Source organism: Orycteropus afer, unplaced genomic scaffold (assembly GCF_000298275.1).
Source record: "Orycteropus afer afer isolate SDZICR_OR568_19922 unplaced genomic scaffold, OryAfe1.0 scaffold00204, whole genome shotgun sequence".
Classification (NCBI taxonomy): domain Eukaryota; kingdom Metazoa; phylum Chordata; class Mammalia; order Tubulidentata; family Orycteropodidae; genus Orycteropus; species Orycteropus afer.
This window is the reverse complement of record NW_006921791.1, coordinates 5,206,662-5,223,142: the sequence shown is the minus strand read 5'-3', so window position 1 is coordinate 5,223,142 and position 16,481 is coordinate 5,206,662.

Genomic DNA, 16,481 nt, shown 5'->3' with positions numbered 1-16,481 from the left:
TCTTGTAGGGTTAGAGGAGGTCAGAACATGTGGCCTCCTTGCCGTTTTTGCATTGTGTGTTAGAGACTTAAAAACTGGACTACCAAGTCCTTGTCTATTATCTATCTACCTATTATCTATCTATCAATCTATCTATTATCTATCATCTTTCTATTTATCCATTATCTATCATCTATATATCTACAAGGAGCTCTGGTGGTGTAGTGCCTAAGGCATCTGACTGCTAACCAGAAGGCTGGCAGTTCAACCCAACAGCCACTCCTCAGAAGGAAGATGGGGTAATCTACTTCCATAGTGATACTGCCTCAGAAACCCAAGGAGGGTTCGCTATGAGTCAAAATGGACTCGAGGGCAGTGAGTTTTTTTTTTTTTTTTTTTAATCTATCTACAAAAGGAGCTCTGGTAATGTAGTGCCTAAGTCTTTGACTGTTAACCAGAAGGCTGACAGTTCAAACTCGCCAGCTACTCCTCAGAAGGAAGGTTTGGCAATCTATTTCCATAGTGGTTCCACCTTGGAAACCCAAGGAGGGGTTGCTATAGGTCAGATCCGGCTCCCCAGCAGTGCATTTAGTATTGTATCTACAAAAAGCTGAGTGTGCATGGTTGGCTCTCATAGCATCACAAGCATCACTCTAGCTTGATTGTTCATGGGGCTGGAAACTTCATTAGGAGACTTCTTAACTTTAATAGGTGGAAATTTTCACTCATCTCCAAAGCCTATAAATTTTCTTCAAAGAGGAATTGCCTGACCATCTAGCTGGGTACTAATGTGGGGGAGATCCCAGGTGGTTAGCTCTTCTATTGACAGACCTTCAATTCTCCAGTGTTCAGCTTCATGAAATACACCCACCTATCTTGTTACATGTGACATTATGTATCACACACTTCCTATTCAAATTCTCCAGAAAATGAAGTTGTAGGCTCCTGGCCAAGTACTCAATATAAAATTACTATACCAGAAAAAAGTAGTAGAGGTTTAGATTTCCAACCAAACTCCCTATTGTCACTTCATGTCTGTGTGTAGCTATCCTTTTTGAGAAAAAAGGGTCTCTTTAGGGGTCACTGAGTGAAGAAAAGCCTCTAGCTTTAGTGGGCCGGGAGCAGGAGGAAGAGCTGAAAAGGGTCTCTTTAGGGAAAATTGGATCTCGTCTTATTGGTGTCCTTTGCAAGCACTTCATTCTGTGGCTTCCTTCCATCCATTCACCCACTCTTCTTCATGTATTGATATCAATTGAAATTGTCTTCTCATGTTTTCCTTTTTCATTCTATTTAACTCTGAGGATTTTTTTTTTTTTTTACCTTTCTATTCCTTTAACTTTTTGAAAGGAGACCACAGAAGAGAGAAGATATAAATTTATGTTCTCAGTCTTTCAAATATAACAGAAATCCATATGACTTTTTGCAGAAATGTGAAAGGATTGGGATTCAGGTGAAAGAGTTGAAGGGAAATTTAGGGACAAAACACCTTCAGGTATAAGGTTTGGAGACTCAATGTGGAGGAGAGATAAAAATTTAAGCTTTTGTCTCTTGCAGAGAAGTAAATCCTATCCTTAATCGGATATAATTGCATTGGCATTGGTGCACAGATTCAAGCAAGGAGAAACCAGCTAACACCCAAGGAAATAACAATAAGGGTAAGAACTGGCATGATTTCTCAAACATGTTGAGTTAATTCATATAACTGACACAGTATTTCTCTACAATTGTGATTCATGCTATCATCAGTGAAGAAATTCTTCTCAAGGTTTTTGGTAAATGTAGGGCTGGAAACAGCTGGAGAAGATGTGTAGGCAATTAGTTTTGAAAAATTGGATTTCTAAAGGAATAAATCTAAATTAATCCAATTTATTGCAAACAGTAACAATATTTGGTAAAGTTGCTGGTGAAAAACTGAGGTAAAAGATGGATAAAAAGGCTGATAAATAAGGAAGATGTGCCTTTTATATTACTTTCATATTCTTATGCACAATGATGGTGAAGGGGTGGCTAGCTCTCTTTTACTTTATTGTAGAAGATTTTGTGTGAAAAATGTTTTAATGATTTTGGAATCACAGAGGAGAGAATGTGAAGACATGATGAGCCGAAGGGGAACTTAGAATGTGTCTGATAGAGAGGAGGACTCTGCAATTGAAATAAAGGTCATACAAATAAACATTGAACCAATTTATCTTTGAAGAAATAGTGATGAATTTGAGTACTAAGGAGTCATTTTAAGTTATCTTCTAAGATAGGTCAAATTTGATATCGTCAAATTATTGAGTTGCTATTATGGAAATTCTTGTTCAACCATTTTGTCTCAGGTCTTCAAGATGTTCTGATATAATGGAAGTCATGCTAAGGTCAAAATAGATGAATGTATGTTAAAATTTCCCTGACATTCTGGATATCTCCTCTAATGTGCTATCATTGTCTCAGTCATAAGCAAAGCAAGATTTTCTACATCTGCAATATCTTGACTATCTAATTCACCACTGGGGCATGTCACTGCCATTGAGGCCATAGTGACCCCACCTATTCTTGCAGGGACAAGTGCATTTTTGGTAGAAGAAAACATACTGTTGCTGCTTTAATTGTTTGGTCAGTTGAATTTTTATTGAGTATTTGGACTGTGAAGCGAGACAAAACTCAGAGAGAGGTAAAATATAAGGAATAATCTTAGTTTTTGTGGTGGTTAAGGTTTTATGTCAACTTGGCTGGGCCAGGTTGAGTGGTTGGGCTGCTGGATATAGTTATTTCCCATGGTGAGATTGGTAATTAACTCCATGGTGAAATCTACTGGAGCAGCTGAGTAGCTGCTTTAGGGATGTGGACTGCTTCCAGTATATAAGAAGCAACTTTGGGAAGGTCTCCAGCTTATGGCACACTTGGACCCTGCATGTAGCCGAGTCTTCATTCAGTAGCCTGCCATGCCCTCCTGATCTTGGGGCTTTTTCTGGACTTGAATTATTGGCCTGCCGTGTTGTTTGGTAATATCAGGACTGTGCCTTGTTACTTGTCAACCTTGGATTTGTCAGCCTCAGTGGCCAGCAGTTGCCTGAGTGAAGAAAAGCCTCTAGCTTTAGTGGGCCGGGAGCAGGAGGAAGAGCTGAAACTCAAGGTTGAGGGGTTTTCACCCAGCCCCTAGAGCCTGGGACTTTGAACTCAGACTTTTAACCTTCAAAATTGTAAGAGAATAAACTTCTGTTTAGTCAAGCCATGCCATTTGTGGTATTTTCCTGTCAGAGTAGCACTAGGTAACCAAAACAATTTTCAAATAAGTTATGATGTAATAAGCAGTTAATACTAGAATCTATAAAAATGTGGCGAGTGCTACAAGGTAGATATGCCATCAAATAATCAATTGAATGGGGACCAAGATTTTCCAAAATGTTTCAATGAACATTTGGACAGGGATGTCCCACAACAAAGGATTTCATTCTTAAATAAGTTTGAAAATTTTGCACAGTACTTTCCCTCTTTGTGTTACTTCTAATGTTTCTAAGGATAAAAGACTGAGAAGTTCTAGAGCAAAGTAACCTACTTAACTTTGATTAAATATTTTTAAAACTAATTTATCAGTGAACTCTCTTTAGAAAAATATTAACATCTAGGGTGAGAATGGGACTAGATATTATGAAGGATATAGTAGTTTAGTAGCAACTATGTTCCTATTTTGTACAAACTTCTTGAAAAGGACCTATTGGTTATGCAGGCAGTATGGGCTGTTGGACTCTCACAGGTTCCGTGGCAGGTTACAGAGGTGGTTATGTGGGTCCTGTTCTACTCTGCTCTGTTCTATTTTTTCATTTCTTTTTCTTTCCCCTTCCTTCCCTATTTTTCTTGTTTCCTTCCTTTTTTTTTTTTTTCCTTAATCCCCCCTTTGTTCTTTCCTTCTTTCTTTCCTTGGTATCTTATCAATAAATTAAAATGGAAATGCATCTGACAAGAGGTGTGTCTATCTTTTTAAAGACATTTGACCTTAAAAGAAAGAAATGGAAAGCAAAATCAAGGTCAAACAGTGAAGTTTTGTTTTGTTTTTAATAAAATGCTAGTTTTAAGTATGTCTGTAGACACAGGAAATGGAATTAATGGGTAATAAGGAGAACAAAGGAATAAGGGTTGAGGCTAAATTCCTTAGCACCTAAAATGTATAGCCACTATTTTATCCACTTTACATTCTAGGCACTATACAGGATCCTTTTCATGTCACGTCTTCTATAATCCTCACAAAAATCCTACTAGACAAGTTTTATATAAGCTTTACTGATGAGAAAATTGTCTCAATTATTCCTTAGATAAATTGGCCAGCTCACACAGCTACCAGTGGCATACCTAGATTTTTTTTTTCCCTTTCTACTGTTTCATGAAACCAGTTGTTATCAAGTTGATTCTGACTCATGGTGACTTCCTGTGTTTAAGAATAGAAATGTGGATCTTCAATGGCCATGCTCTTTCAGAAGTAGACTGCCAGGTCTTTCTTTTGAGGTGCCTGTGAGTGGACTCAAACTACCAATCTCTGGTGATGATGAGCCCTAATCATTCACACCACCCAGGGACTTCTTACTGTTTCACAGGGAGAGATGAAATACAAGCCATAGATGGAGTACCCAGTGTGGAGATTCTGTATTACAACAATCTTTCCTCTGAGAATGACAAGAAAGACCAAATTTTTATATGGCAATAAACATGAGTGGGACCTGAGGATGAATGTAAGTACCAGTGGAATAGTAGCTTTTCAGGGACTGAAAGGTTCACAATTACCTTGTAAGAATGAAGAAAGTTCACTAGGAGAGAATGAAGGAAGATGGAATAGTTTAAGAAGGATTGAGACAGAATGTGATAATTTCTCAGGAAAACTGTTTGAAGAAAAAGTGTGCGTTTCCCTGCTACATATCCCTCTATAATACCATATAGTAATGATTAGAATTTGTTGCCCTCAGAAGTACATGTTCAGGACAGTTTGAGAATTATGTTGTTCAACCTCCAGCAACATACTTGAAGTGACAGTAAAACATTACTTGCACATACTAGTACCTACTTAACCCTTCAGCCTTCCTCTATTCCCACCATCACTGTCTTAATCCTGCCTACAAATGGATGCCCCACTGGAGACACTCATGGAAGACAGTCATTATTATTGCACACAAGTAAGATCTTACTGAAGATAATTCAAAAACCATTGCAACAGTATTTTGACAGAGAACTTCCAGAAGTACAAGCTGGATTCAGAAGAGGACATGGAACAAGGGATATCATAGCTGTTGTCAGATGGATCTTGGCTCAAGACAAAGAATACCAGAAAGATGTTTACTTGTGCTTTATTGACTATGCAAAGGCATTTGATTGTGTGGATCATAACAATTTATGGATAACATTGAGAAGAATGGGAATTCCTGAGCACTTGATTGTAGTCATGAGGAACCTGTACCTTGACCAGGAGGCTGTCGTTCAAATGGAACAAGGGGACCCTACATGGTTTAAAATCAGTAAAAGAGTGCATAAGAGTTGTATCAATTCCCCACACTTATTGAATCTATATGCTGAGCAAATAATCAGAGAAGCTGGACTATATGAAGAAAAACATGGCATCAGGATTGGAGGAAGAATCATTAACAACCTGAGATACACAGATGATACAACTTTGCTTGCTGAAAATGAGGATGACTTGAACTTACTGATGAAGGCTGAAGAATACAGTCTGCAGTATGGATTATGTCTCAATATAAAGAAAACAAAAATCCTGACAACTGGACCAATGAGCAGCATCACAATAAATGGAGAGAAGATTGAGGTTGTCAAAGAATTCACGTTGCTTGGTTCTATAATTGATGTCAATGGAAACAGCAGTCAGGACATTAGACAACTTGTAGCTTTGGGAAGGTCAACCGCAAAGGAACTATTTCAAGTGCTGAGGAGCAAGGATGTCTCCTTGAGGACTAAGGTGCGCCTGACACAAACCATGATATTTTCAATCATCTGGTATGCATGTGAGAGCTGGACAATGAATAAGGAAGACCGAAGAAGAGTTGATGCTTTTGAGTTGTGGTGCTGGCGGAGAATGCTGAAAGTACCATGGACTGCTAAAAGAACTAACAGATCTGTCCTGGAGGAAGTGCACCCGAAATGCTCCTTGGAAGCGAGAATGGCCAGACTTTGTCTCACTCCATTTACCTGAATAACTCGAACAACTTCCTTGCCTATACCTCTACTACTCTCCAACTGGCCCTCCACACTGGGTCAGATTACTTTTCTATCTGGATCTTAGTTCAAGTCACATGGGAGTGTTTCTCATCAAAGCAGAGAACAAGATTGTAGGGGCAAGTGAGGGAAAATGTCTTCTAATTACTTGACTTGTGTCTCATACTGTTGTACATAATCAAAAATCAAATCTGGCCAAAGCTGGACAAATACATATGGAGGAAGCTATCCATTTTCTGTTCCAACTGTTACTTTAACTATTGTGCCTAGCGAGAATCTTAATGGCAATTTGTGGAGTTCTGTAATGAAGGGTTTTGATAAGAGTATAAACCCCAGAATAAGGAGTCTGGGCCATTACCCCAGCAAAACAATAATTCAACTGACAAATTATTTAATGAAAAACAATTATTTAAAATCTCTAGAAATTGTCCTAAGGGTATACAACAAATGGAGAAACATGCATTCCAAAAAAAAAAAAAATCATTAAACTTCAGTAAAAACTGAGAGTCTATGGCATTGAACAACTGACCCTTTCACCTACCCCTTTCAGTTCAGCGTCACTTCTGCTCTAAACCAAGTATGTGTAGAAAAAAGGGCTCACTTGCTGTTTCTCCAGTGCCAAATCTGGGGCTATATTTTAGATTTCACTCAGGGAAGGAAAGGCTGCCACTTCTCATTCCCCTCAGCTCTTTGTTGCAGACCCTCTATTTTGGGTGAGCACAGTAGAGAGGATCTGTCTTTCTTCTCTGAAATATCTTTCACTCATAGGGTAGAAGCTCTACTCCAGGTGCAGCATGACAAAAATACTGGAACCAGATCACCTTCACTGTAGCACACTTTTAAAGTGTAGCTTCTATGCTGGGAGGGAAAAGCCAAGAAGATCAGGAGATCTACCTTCTGGTGCCCAGAGTGGAGTGGAGAGTGTTAATTTTGGTAAGTCTGTTCCTGCTCCCAGTTTCAGTGCAATAGTGCAAGGGTTCTGCTCTGCAGAAGGGCAGGCCATAGGACTAAGAGCTCTGTAGCACTACCTGAGAGAACCAATTTTATTTGGGAAAAAAGTAGGGAAAACTTCATGCCTGAAAGCATTATCAAAGAACAAGGAGATTTTGGTGAAGAACAATTAAGAGGAGGCTGGTAGCTCAAACAAAATTGCAGAACAACTAGAAGTTTAATAGAGAAAGAGAAACTCAAGAAAAGCCTTTCCTGGGATCACAGTCAATTATTGGAGTTGTGAAGGCTGCACCCATGTGCTAGATTGTACTCACTCAGAAGTAATCAGAGTACAATTTATCACAGACCCAATCATCACAGGGCAAAAGCCTCACTAGCACACATGCTGAAACATAACCCCTAATGAAACACTGATTTAAAATACGCTCCTCTGACCTGGCTGTGAGGCAGGCACAGGACCTTGCAGTGTTTTGTTCTGTTGTACATAGGGTTGCTATGAGTTGGAGCTGACTTGATGACGCCTAACAATAACAAAAACACTATGACCTATACCTAGTAAACCAGGCTTAAAAATAAACTCATACTGAGTTCTGGCAGCCTAGAAGATAGTGTGTATTTCCAAGGCTGTGCCCTCTCAGGAACCTTCTCAGAGAGGGATCCTTCAAGCTACTAGTCCTGAGTAAATGTGCTACATAAACAAACAAATAAATACATAAAATTAAAAAAAAAAAACCTTCCTAAACTGTGATTGAAGCCTCCCAATAACATATATACCCCATAGTAAAAGAAAAAATTGAACTGGCTAAGGGATCTGAAGACAAACTTCACCAGCTTAACCAGCTTATGCCACCTCAGGGACAACTCCTATGCCATCAGCTAAATATATATATATATAAATATATATATAAATATATAGATATAGATTAGATATAGATATAGATATATATGTATGTATATGTATATAATCTAAACAGGGACATCAAAAGATACACACTGTAAGGGAAATAGACTTTGTAGAATTAATCCAGTTAAGTCACAAAGCAAACAAATGAAAAAACAACAACTCTTTTCACAGTCAAAGAGCAAAAACAGTTTCTAGAATTGCTACAATATATGATTTAAAATGTAAAATATTCCAAATAATTATGATACATACACAGGAGAAAAAGCAGGCAATAGAAACTGCCTTTGAAGGGACCCAAATAGCCTTAGCAGACAAAGACTTCAAAGCAGCTGTGGTAAATATCTTCAAAGAACTAAAGGAAACCATGGTTTAAAAGTTAAAGATAGGTATGAGGAAGAGATATCATCAAATAGAAAATATCAGTAAAGAAATATACACTATTTAAAGAATAATATGGAAGTTTTGAAGTTGAAAAGTACAATAACGGAGATGAAAACTTCACTACAGAACACAACTGTAGATCTGAACTGGTGAGAAAAAGCATCAGTAAACTTGAAGATAGGTTAATAGAAATCATCAAGTACGAAGGCAGAGAAAAAAAGAGTTAAGAAAAATAAATAGTACCTCAGAGAAATATGGAACACCAAGTGCACCAACATACATGTCATGAAAGTACCAAAAAAAGGAAAGAGAGAAAAGGACAGAAAAAAAAAAAATTAATAAAATGATAGTTAAACTTCCCAAATATGTTGAAAACATAAATCCATAAATCCAAGAAGCTCAATGACTTGGTAAACAAAAAGATAAACAAAAAGGATAAACAAAAAGAGATCCATATCTAGACACATCATAGTTAAGCTATTGAAAGTCACGAATAAAGAGAACATCCTGAAAGTAGTAAGAAAAATATGATTCATCACATTCAAGAGAACTGAAATAAAATTAACAGCTGACATCTCACCAGAAGGGAGCTCTATTGACATAGTGCCTAAGACATTTGACCACTAACCAGAAAGCTGGCAGTTCAAACCTACCCACCACTTCTCAGAAGGAAGGTTGGGCAATCTACTTCCGTAGTGATACTGCTTTGGAAACCCAAGGAGGGGTCACTGTGAGTCAGCTCCAACTCAGAGGCAGTGAGTTTGGTTTTTTAGTCTCATCAGAAATAATGCAGGTCCCAAAGAAATCGGATGACATATTCAAAGTGCTGAAAGTAAAAACTAACAACTGAAAAGCAACCAACCAACAAGCAAAGGTTATCAACCAAGGATTTTGTTTCAGCAAAATTATTCTGCCAAGATAAAAAAGAAATAAAAACATTCTGAAATAAGAAGAACAAACCTGAGAAAATTTGTTGCTAGCAGATCTTAGAAGAAATACTAAAGCAATTTCCTCAGGTTGAATCTATACTAAAAAAGTACCAGTCAATGTAATTTTATAGGTAATTACAAAAGACAATATAATCGCATATCTATTCTTTCTCCTCTTAACTTATTTAAACAGCAATTGCATAAAGCATTAGGTATGCAATTTTATTATTGGCCTATTACATCTATGGATATAATATATTTGGCAATAGATGGGTTATAAGGAAGATGCATGGGAGTAAGGAAATGACACCAGATAGTGAGGAAAATATATATGAATATATGAAGACAACTAGAAAGTATAAATAAAGTTAGTATAACAAAGGCAAAACAAAAAGCAAAACCCACTGCCTTTAAGTTGATTCCAAGTCATAGCATAGGACAGAATACAACCACCCCATAGGGTTCCCAAGGCTGTAAATATTCACAGAAGCATATGGCCACATTTTTCTCCTATGGTGGATTTGAACTGCCAGCCTTTTTGGTTAGGATCCAAGTACTTAAACCTCTATACTAAAAGGGCTCCTTGTGAACATAACAAACACTATGTATATGTACTTGCTTTCCTTTCTTTCCTCAGTTACTTTAAAAAATATGAGATCATATAAAGAAATAATCATAGTCATTTATTGTTAGGTTAGTAAGATAGTAGACATAATATTTATAACAATAATAGCACAAAATAAGAGGGAGGAGATGGAGCTATGTAGTAGTAAAATTTCTATGTGTCATTGAACTAAGTCAAAATGAATCTGAAGTAGATTCTAATCACTTTAGATGTATTTTATAAACCCTAAAGAAACCACAAGAGAGGATCTAAGATGTTAGACTAGGGAGTTACATTTTCTAGATTTTCTACAACAAAGACTCATGAAACCAAGTGAAGTGGACATGGATGACAATCCTGGAACCCAGAACTACAAAGGAAAGGGCAAAGAAGCAAATCAAATACTGATGAGAGGAAGAGACTGAACAGAAACAATGAACAAGGAATGATAAACTGCCAATCAACACAGTATAGCCAATCTGAAGTCTTATAAGCAGTGTTCTAATCAGAGCAGGAACCAGATAACTGACTCCTATTGCCTAGGAATGTACTAGTACCCACATAGGTAGTCAGAGACCAGGGAGGTGAGCCCTCCTTACCTTGCACAATATTCTGATAACTAGATGTGCAAATCTCCAACACCAACCACCAGCAGCCAAATTGGCCCCACTGCCAGTGCTGTCCTTCTGTTTTAAAATTTTTATTCTTCATCTTTCTTAGTTTTTCCATGTACCCTACTTTCTTTTCTTTTTTAGTTCCTCTTCCCTCCCCTATCATTTTTGGATCCCATACAGAGACCACTCCTCCCCCCACTGCCCTCATGGTCAGCAGTGCTCAGCTCCAACACTCCTCTGTCAGAAGTGTTGTTCCTGTGGAGCCAGTGCTGTGGTCCTCTGCAGCCATGTTTGGCAACTATAACTTTCACCAGCACTGTGTTGATTTTTTTTTTTTTTCTTCTTCTTAATTCTTCCCTCCTACCTCTTGTTTCTCTTCTCTTTTTTTTCCTCTTCTTCCCCCTGTTTTTTAATCTCATAGAGAGAATACCCGACCCATTGCCTTTGTGGCAAGCAGCACCTGCCCCTGCCCTTCCATGGATGGCAGTACATGTTCATCTGGGGTGAGCTCTGCAGTCTTGCTGTAGCTGTGTTTGATGGCTAACACATGCACCAATTTTCCCCCCTCTTTTTTCTTTTTCTTTATTCTATCCTTCTCAGTTCTTCCTCTTTCTTTCTTTCTTCTTTTTTTTTTTTTTTTTTTAATACAGCTGAATGTGTGACCCATTTCCCCTGCTCTGTATTCAATACCACCCACTCTTGATCCTCTGTATTTGGTGGTGCACAGCCTTGCAGAGAGAGTGCCACATTTCTGCTACAGCTGTGTTTGGCAGCTAGCATTTGCATCAGGACTATAGTGCATTTTTTTTTCTCTTCTCTTTTTTTTTTCCCCTCAAGTCTCCCATTTTCCATCTTGCTTGTGCTTTTGTTTTTTCTTTCATGCTTGTTTTTTCTCCCTCTCTTCCCTTTCACCACCCCCCTCTTTTTTTTTTTTTTTCTCATCTTCTTTCTTTCCTCAGCAGTTGGGAGCCAATTACTCTACTGTTCCAAACCAGCTACTACATACACTGAATGAGTGCTATCACCTGATCCAGCACCACTGGATCAATGACAGACAGTAGCCAACAACACCCAGACTGCCCTCATTGGCTGTGCACAATCAGTGATTACAGTGATTAGAAACTGATGCCAACACTCCCACCTGCTATCAAATTCACCAGAGATAGGTGGTGCGTGCCCCAGTGCTGCCAAACTAGCAATCAGAATAAAAAGTTGCACTGTTGCCAGAGTATATCAAAACAAAACAAAAAATCAGGATGAAGAAAACCAACATACAATCAATAAATTGATAAAATAACACTACAATGTCTCAGAAACAACAGACCACTTCAAATCACATACACACACAAAAGGATATCAAGGCTATAACAAATGATGAAAATATAGGGCCAGAAAACATTCCAGAGGAAGAAATTATATTGGAAGTATCTAATAAGGAATTCAAAATAATTATACTTAGTTACCTTCCACAAATTGAGAGAAAAATTGAGGCAACCATAGACAAAATTGTAGAAAATTTTAAAAATACAATACAAGAAAAAATTGACAAAATAAATGGAAAATTAGAAACCATACTCATTCAGCAAATAGAAATGCAGAACATTTACACTAAAATTTCAGAAATAGATACAGCATTGGCAGTGAAAAAGAGTGAAATTGAATCATAGGAAAACAGGATTAGTGAGATTGAAGACAAATCTCGTAATACTAATCTGTTAGAGGAAAAATCAGAAAAAAAGAACAAAAATATGAATAAAGCTTAAGAATATATAAGAAACCATTAAGAGGAATAACTTACGTGTGATAAGAATTCTAGCACAGGAAGAGACAAAAAGTAAAGGCAACAAGAAAATTGTCAACAATTTGTTGGATTAAAACTTCCCTAATACCATGAAAGATTAGAAAATCTGCATTCAAGAAGCTCAAAGAATTCCAAATTGTATAGACCCCAAAAGAAAATTGCCAAGATATATCATAATCAAACTTTCTTAAACCAAACACAAAGAACCCTGAAAGTAGCTTGAGAAAAACAAGAAGTTACCTACAAAGGAGAACCAATAAGAATATGCTCTTATTTCTTGGTAGACACTACATAGACAAGAAGGTAATAGGACATAAAACTCAGAAAGAAAAAACAATTAGCAACAATAATAATATATATAGGAATATTATCCCTCAAATACAATGATGAAATTAAGACAATTCAAGATAAACAATAATTTGTAAACACCATACCAATCTTACAAGAAATGCTAAGAGAAGTCTCTCAGAGAAAGAACGAGCAATATTAGACAAAACCCAGATATTATGACACATGACAACCTCATCTGGAAATCAACCCAGACATAGAAGTATCAAAAATAAAATAATCCTACAAGATTGAAAATAAAGAACCAGGGATATCAATTTGTCAACAATGATAACTTTAAAGTATAAAGAGGGAATAAATGACGTAGTTACAGAACTTAAAAATGAAGAGGACACCAAGATGATACCAAAATGGCATGAACTGTTTTAAAGTTGAGAACATAACAATAAATTATAGGATAATGTAAAAGAAAATTAACAAACCTTAAAATCAAAAGAAAGAAAATCATAAAATCTCAGTAAACACTAAAACAACAGCTGTGAAAGAAATGATAATATCTACAAACAAAATGAACTCAGAATAATATATGGAACAAACAAATTATCATCATCAACACACACACACACACACACACACACACTACAGCAAAGTGACCGCAGTAAATTCACACCTATTGATAATTACACTGAATGTGAATAATCAAGAACAGAGAGTAGCAGAAAGGATATGAAAACATGACCCAGTAATTAATACAAGAGATACTCATAGACATAAAGTAAAAAATAATTTAAAACTCAAGGGATGGAATAACACATATCAAGAAAATGAGAACCAAAAAAAAGAACTGAAATGGCAATATTAATTTCTGATAAAATAGACTTTGAGGCAAAAACCAGCAAAAGAGACAAGGAAAGATGTTATATAACGATTAAAAGTTCAGTCCAATAAAAGGACATAACCACAATAAATATCTATGCACTCAATGAAGAAGTTCCAAAATACATAAATCAAACATTACCAGAATTGAAAAGAGAAATAGATAACTCCACAATTGTGATAGTCGGAGCTGTGTGTCAACTTGGCTGGACCATAGTTCTGTGTGGTTTAAGCAATTGTGATGTGGGTTAGTCCCATGATGATATCAGATGTATATGTTTTGAGCAGCCAGTCTGTTGAAAGGGAATGTCCCTAGGGGCGTGGCCTGCTTCCAATATATTTATGCACATCCTGGGAAAAGAGACACTTTTCTGTGGATCAGGATCCTGTGGTGCTGCCTACAAATTTTTCTGTGAGTGAACAATCCACCATTCAGCCTGGAGATCTTGGATTCTTCATTCGTTGGAGTCAATAGCCAGTATACTGCCTGCCGACCTTGAGCACTTCAGCCCCTGCAGCTGCATGAGTCAGGAAAAGCCTCCAGCTTGACACCTGATCCAAGAACTTGGGACTTGCCAACTTCTATAAGTGTGTGAGACATTTTCCTAAGATAAATTTCTCTTTCTCTATATGTATATATAAGTTTTATTGGTTTTGGTTCTCTAGAGAACTCAGCCTGACACAGCAATAATAGTAGGAGACTTTAATACATCACTTTTCATGAAGGACAAAACAATTAGAAAGAAACTCAACAAAGATACTAAAATATTAATGACACAACAAACCAACTAGATGTCACAGATGAATACAGAACATACTACCCAACAACAGCATACTATATGTTTTTTTCTGGTGCACATGGAATATTATCTAGAATAGATTATCTGTTGGGACATAAAGGAAGCCTCAATAAACTTAAAAACATTGAAATAATACAAAACATCTTCACAGATTACAATGCTATAAGATTGGAAATCAACAATAGGAAGACTAAGGGGGACAAATCAGATACATAGAAACTGAATAACAACCTGCTTAAAAACTACTGGGAAACTCAAGAAGCAAAAAAAATGAAATTAAAAAATTCCTTGAATCAAATGAAAATGAAAATATAACATACCAAACAAAATTTTGGGACAGAGCAAAAACAGTGCTCAGAGAACAATTTTTAGCAATAAATGCACACATCAAAAAAGAAGAAAAAACCAAAATCAACACCTTAACACAACATCACCAACAATAAGAAAAAGAATGACAACATAAGCCTACAGACACCAGAAGAAAGGAAGTAATAAAGATTCAAGCATAAATAAATGAAATGAAAAAAAAAAAAAAATTTTAAGAATCAACACAATTAGAAGTTGGTTCCTTGAAAGGATTAAAAGAATTGCCAAAGTACTGGTCAATTTGAAAAAAAGGAAAAGAAGGAGAAGATGCAAATAACGCAAATAAGAAATGGAATAGGCGATGTCTCAACACTTGTTGTGTTGTTAGGTACCATCATCGAGTGGGCTCTGACTCATAATGACCCTATGTAAAACAGAAGGAAACATTCCTGGTGGTATTCCATGCTCACAGTCCTTGCTATATAGAGCCCACTGTTGCAGCCACTGTGTCAATCCATCTTGAGGGTCTTCCCCTTTTTCTCTGATGCCCCACTTTACCAAGCACAGTATCCTTTTACAATGAAAAGTCCCTTCTGCCAACATCACCAAAATATGTGAGGCAAAATCTGGCCATTCTGGTTTCCAAGGAGCATTACAGGTACACTTCTTCCAGGACTGATTTATTCATTCTTCTGACAGTCGGTGGTATTTTCAGTATTCTTTGACAACACCACAATTCAAAAACATCAACTCTTCTTTGGTGTCCCTTATTTACTGTCCAGCATTCACATGCATATGAGGCAATTGAAAATAGCATGGCTTGGGTGGGACATACCTTATTCTTCAAAGTGATATCTTTGCTCTTCAACGCTTTAAGGAGTCTTTTGCGGCAGATTTGCATAGTGAAATATGACTTCTGAATTCTTGACTGCTTATTCCGTGGGTATTCATTGTGTATCCAAGTAAAATTAAATCTTTGACAGTTTCAATCTTTTCTCCATTTATCATGATGCTGCTTATTTGTCCAGTTGTGAGGATTTTTGTTTTCTTTATATTGAGGTGTAATCCATACTGCAAACTGTAGTCTTTAATCTTCATCAGTAAATGCTTCAAGTCATCTTCACTTTTAGCAAGCAGAGTTGTGTCACTTGCATATTGCAGGTTATTAATGAGTGCTCCTACACTCCTGATGTTGTGTTCTTCTACATATAGTCCATCTTCTTGGATTATTTGCTCAGCATACAGATTGGATAAGTATGTGAAAGGACACAGGCCTGATACATACCTTTTGTGATTTTAAACCATGCACTATCCCCTTGTTCTGTTTAAATGACAACTTTCTGGTCTATGTACAGGTTCCTCGTGAGCACAATTAATTGCTGTGGAAATCCCATTCTTCACAATGTTATCCATACTTCGTTATGATCCACACAGCTGAATGCTTTTGCATAGTTTGTGAAACACAAGTAAATGTGTTTCTGGTATTTGCTTTAAGCCAAGATCCATCTGACATCACCAGTAATATTCCTTGTTCCATGTCCTCTTCTGGATCCAGTTTGCATTTCTGGAAGTTCCCTGTCAATATACTGCTGAAACTGTTTTTTAATTATCTTTAGCAAGATTTTGCTTGCATGTGATATTGATGTTGTTTGATATTTACATATTCTGTTTCATTACCTTTCTTCGAAATGGGTACAAATATGTATCTCTTCCAGTCAGTTGGTCAGGTAGCTGCCTTCCAAATTACTTGTCATAGACAAGAAGGGAGTGCATCAGGGTTGTATTCTTTCTCCACACTTATTCAATCTATATGCTGAGCAAAGAATCCAAGAAGCTGGACTATATGAAGA